This window comes from Cupressus sempervirens, chromosome 11, assembly GCF_028749045.1.
Source record: "Cupressus sempervirens isolate cs-2001-9-10 chromosome 11, ASM2874904v1, whole genome shotgun sequence".
In the NCBI taxonomy this organism is placed as follows: domain Eukaryota; kingdom Viridiplantae; phylum Streptophyta; class Pinopsida; order Cupressales; family Cupressaceae; genus Cupressus; species Cupressus sempervirens.
Window position 1 is genome coordinate 810,883,602 of NC_143128.1, and position 6,000 is coordinate 810,889,601.

Below are 6,000 nucleotides of genomic sequence, written 5' to 3' on the forward strand. Positions count from 1 at the left end.
GGTCCCTATCCCTTGAGTTCTTAAAATGGGAAATAGAAATAGAAATAAAAAGGAGAAACCATAGGAGATAAAATATTTTTAAAAAAAATATTTAATCTAGATTTTGATGAATTCATGGTAAATATGAATGAATCAGATATAGAAGAGTGTGTTAGTGACCCTTAAGGAGTTGTTGATTTTGAAGAACACCTTGCTTCTGCTCTAGTTATTATTAGAGATACTGAAAGAGAAAATAAGAAACTCAAATTCCAAATTCTATAGATGAATAAAATGTTTGAAGATGAACTCAATCCTTTGAAAAAGAGTGTGTAGACGAATTCTATATTAAAAGGTGAATCAGATAATTTACTCTTAAATATGAAAATAGAGATGAAGGAGACAAAGAGGATAGTAGAATTTAAGACATCTTCCTTGGATGCCAAAACTTAAATGGATGTCATAAACATGAGAAGAAGTTGTAGCTTTAAAGAAAGACCTTAAAAATGTTAAGAAATGGTTGGAAAATAACCACATTTTTTATGAAAAAACAAACAAGTTAACTAAGATGCCATGTAAGAAAAAAAGCATAAGGACCCTACTAGTTTAAGATATAAGAAAAGGAAAACCTATTTAGATAAAAAAAGAGTAAAAAAATGAAATAATTTTTGTATCAAAAAATAGGAAAGGATAATGTTTTAAAGTAGACAAACTCCAAGAAAGAAGACAAACTTGAATTATCATACTATTATTGAAACACAAAATTGGTTGTTGGTATAAAACAACACAATGTCTTCAATATAGTTGGAATAAGGGACAAATGGTTAGCTAGATCTACATTTTTCAAATAGAAAAATTCAATTGGGTACAATTACTCTCAATTTCATGGTTATTGGTATACATGTCATAATTATGGTCACAAACCAAGAGATTGTAGAATTTATACAATAAATGTTTTTGGATGGGCTCAAGATAAAAATTCTCATATTGTGTCAAATTATAACTATAATAAGTTTGGACACATTACAAGAGACTATTAGTTTCTAGGAAGACACCAAGGTTGTAATTTCTATGATTTTTCAAGAGGTTGATCATCATGGTATATTTTTTAGATGTAAAATGGTGGGCATAAAGTACAACAATGTAGGTAAACCAAAATAACATGTACTTTGGACAAGCGAAAGAAAGAGCGTAGGAATATTCAGAGAAGGAAATATGAACAAAAATAGAAAGAACCTAATCTTGTCCATGTTGAACAAGAAACCTAAGTAAAAATATGAGATTGGTATGCAATCAAGAGTAGTACAATTTATCTAGATCTTTTATACTTGGTTTAATATATATATTTGAAAAAGATGAAAAGTTGGTGGAAACATTCAATGTGTTTGAAAAAACTTGTCATTGTCTTACAAATACTTATGTTTACAAGAGTCTCTGTCAATATGCTATGATCCTTCAAGTTTTAGTAACGGAATCATGAGATCCATATTTTAGAAATACTAGAAATATTGAGACAAATGTCTAAACATTAAATACCAAGAGAATGAGATGAACTAATATTGAGACAAATGTCTAAACATTAAATACCAAGAGAATGAGATGAACTATTATAAGTCAAAATCAAGACATGTGGTAAGATAAAAGATAAAATTCTATGTAGTCCTTGAGAATTTTTTTGAACCTTTTTTTTCTTTTATATGATATAAAGGTCAATAAAGACTGGTATTAGATTACTTATTCATGTTGATAGAAAGTTATTTGGAGATTGTTGTTTTTTTACTCATACAAATATAATAGTAGTTAGTGCATGATGAACAATTTTAGTGGTATTTGAGAAAGTGAAAATCTTTATCTCATCATTTCATTTTGGTAGAACATTGGATATTCTATATGTGCATTGTAAAAAAAAAATTGACAACTACACAAATAGTAAAGTTTTTAAATGATTCAAGGAGGATAATTGGAGACAAATTAGATGGAAAAATGACAAGAAGAAAATTAAATGGTACATGTTTACTTGCTGAATTTGAACCTAGAAGTGTCAAATATGCTCTAGAAAATGAAAGTTGAATTGAAGCAATGAATGAAGAGATAGAACATATACAAAAGAACAAAACTTGGACTCTTGTTCCTAGACCCAAGGATACAAATGTAATTGGTATAAATGGGTATTTAGAAATAAGTTGAATGAAGATGAAAAAGTTTCAAGAAAAAAAGGAAGATTGGTGTGCAAAGGTTATTCTCAAGAAGCAGGTATTGACAATGGTGAGACTTTTGCTCCTGTGGCAAAACTAGAAGGTGTTAGAACTTTACTAGGATATGCAGCACATAGAAGATTTCAAGTATATCAAATGGATGTCAAATCTACATTCTTGAATGGAATTCTTGATGAAGAAGTCTACATTGAACAACCAAAAGGTTTTGTAGATCCTAGCAAAAGAGACATGGTTTGCAAGTTACACAAAGCATTATGTGGTCTCAAGAAAGCTCTCAGAGCTTGGTATGAAAGACTTCATAATTACTTGGTACAGATTGGCTTTCAAAGGACAAATGATAATAGTAGTCTCTATATCAAGGAAGGACTAGACAAGAAGATTGTGTTGGCAAAAATATTTGTTGATGATACTCTATTTACAGGAAATGATGATTTATGCATAGCATTTTCAGAAGAAATGAGTAAAGAATTTGAGATGTCCATGTTTGGTGAGATAAAATTCTTTGTTGGATTGTAGATACAACAAAAAAAAATGGTATCTACATCACTCAATCTAAGTATATCAAAGAAATACTAAAAAGTTTAGAATGGAAGATTCAAGACCAATTGTAACCCCTATGTCTACTAGACATAAGCTCTCCAAAAATGATGATTCCAAAGAAGTAGATCAGACCACTTATAGATCAATGATTGGAAAATTGCAATATATAGTACACATAAGGCCTGATATTGCTCTAGTAGTTAGAATAGTGGCAAGATTCTCAACAAATCCTAAGGAAAATCACATGATGGCAATCAAGAGAATCATGAGATATCTGAAAGATACTAAAGACTATGGTTTATGGTATAAACTTGGAGGCAATTTGGGTTTGAAAGTATTTACTGATGCTGATTGGGTAGGAAGTGTTGATGATAGAAGAAACACTAGTGGTGGATCATTCTTTCTTGGTAAAAGACTAGTGTCTTGGACAAGCAAGAAGCAAAATTGTACATCTCAATCCACAGCAGAGGCAGAATATGTGGCAGAAACAATTAATTGTTCTAACATTATTTGGTTCAAACAATTGTTGGAAGGAATGAAGATATAGTGATGAAGTACTGCTCTGATACCACTTGATGAAGATATGCTCTGATACCACTTACGAAGGGCCACACCACCCTTACCAACTCACAACCAAGAATGCAACAATATGAAGACAACGAGATAAAATGCTTCCCAAGTAACCTCCTTGTTTCTAAACCGCAATCACTAGATCCTCTCCAACTTTATCCAAGATCCAAGTGTAAACTGCCTCACATTCGGCACTCTGTCTACACACTCATAAGTCCATCACAATCCTATTGTAAACTGCCTCACATTTGGCACTCTGTCTACAAACTCAGGAAAACTCACTCTTCACTTCCTCTTTCTCTTTCACACCTTGAAGCCTTCCAAGCTTTCCAAGCTTCACCTTCCACAACTTTCACCTTTCCAAGCTTTCCTTCCAAAGCTTCTACTTCCCGAGCTTCTCCTTCTCGAGCTTCTCCTTCTCGAGCTTCTACTCCTTGAGCTTCCACTTCTCAAGATTCTACTCCTTGAGCTTCTACTTCTCAAGCTTCTCCTTGAGCTTCTACTTCTCAAGCTTCTCCTTGAGCTTGATTAGAAATGCTCATATGCCTTGCTTAAATAGGCATTTACCACCCAATGCATGACTTATCCGCAAGCTTCTAGAATTCCTCCATAACCTTCTACAACTTCCACAACCTTCTACATTATCCATAACTTTCTACAATATTCATAATTTTCTAGAATTCTACCCACACACCTCGATAAATGGAATGACAACCATTTATTTTTTTATTTTGTTTTATTATGCTACCTATGCACCTCGAAAATAGAAATACTCTTTTCCTTTCTTTTCTCCTTTTTCCTTTTTTATTTTTTTATTATTTCTCCTTTAATTTTTGTCACTTTCTCTCTCCTCCAGAATTTTTATTTTTCCAATAATTTTCCATGCAAGATGCTCCTGCATCAGACTCCCTTGGTAGATAGAAAAGTGTGTCCCACACTTTGACGCCAAAAAAGAAAGGTCTACAACCATCTTCATCTTCACCAAAGGCTTCCACCTCAACGGGGACAAGAAAACCAACATGCAAATCTTCCACATCTGCATTACTCTATTAAACACCCGAATCTCAACCATCCAGTCAACATGCTCATTCCCAAGAACAAACTGCACATAATGCTTAATCAACAAAATTTCATTCACATCAACAACTAGTGAATCCACACCAGCAACAACAAACCCCGCATCAACAACAACAAACTCCATATTAGCACCAACATGTAGATCACCATCAATAGATGCCAAACTCTCAACACCAGCAACCTCATTGCTCACAACAAGATGCTCTACAATACATAACTCACCTCCAACAACCGGATCATCCATGACCAAGTGCTTTGCAACAGTCGAGTCACCACCAACATCAACTAGATCATCCACAACCAAATGCTCTACAGTCTCCATGTCAGAATCAACCAACTGATCATGAAAACCAACCTTTGTCCCAACATCAATAATGTTAGGAATATCTTCAGCAACAACCTCTAGTTGTTTTGCAGGTTCTGCATCAAACTCCACAAACTGATCAGCAAAACCAACCTCTTCCACCTTGACCTTCTTAGCTTGATCAACCAATCTAGCATCCAACCGAGAAAACATCTTAAAAAAATTCCTCTCCACAATATCATGGATTTTTGCAATCATCTTAGGGTCCAATCCTCTTGGAGCCATCTTCCAAGATCTTTGTAAACCCTCAGCAACAAATCCTTCCCATGCTCCTTGTGACAACCAAATTGTTTGCAAGTCAGATTGCAACCTGCCACCTCGCACGAACAATTAAGAACCACATCACAAGTCTAGGACAATGGATTTGCAATCCACAAGCTCTCTATGATCATGCCTCAACAAGTTCATTCTTCCATCTCTGCATCAATTGATCAATCTGCATGTCCTCCTAAGGTCCTGGTGCAAACTTCACCCAACCAAGGTCCTGGTACAAACTTCCTCACACTTCGACGATCTGCTTGTACACTCAGGAACTCTTGCTCTGATAAATTTCACCCAACCAAGGTCCTGGTACAAACTGCCTCACACTTCGACGATCTGCTTGTACACTCAGGAACTCTTGCTCTGATACCACTTGATGAAGTACTACTTTAATACCACTTGATGAAGATATGCTCTGATACCACTTGCGAAGGGCCACACCACCCTTACCAACTCACAACCAAGAATGCAACAATATGAAGACAATGAGATAAAATGCTTCCCAAGTAACCTCCTTGTTTCTAAATCGCAGTCACTAGCTCTTCTCCAACTTTATCCAAGATCCAAGTGTAAACTGCCTCACATTCGGCGCTCTGTCTACACACTCACAAGTCCATCACAATCCTGTTGTAAACTACCTCACATTTGGCACTCTGTCTATAGACTTAAGAAAACTCACTCTCCTCTTTCTCTTTCACACCTTGAAGCCTTCCAAGCTTTCCAAGCTTCACCTTCCACAACTTTCACATTTCTAAGCTTTCCTTCCAAAGCTTCTACTTCTCGAGCTTCTCCTTCTCAAGCTTCTCCTTCTTGAGCTTCTACTCCTTGAGCTTCCACTTCTCAAGCTTCTACTCCTCGAGCTTCTACTTCTCAAGCTTCTATTTCTCAAGCTTCTCCTTAAGCTTCTACTTCTCAAGCTTCTCCTTGAGCTTGATTAGAAATGCTCATATGCCTTGCTTAAATAAGCATTTACCACCCAATGCATGACTTATCCGC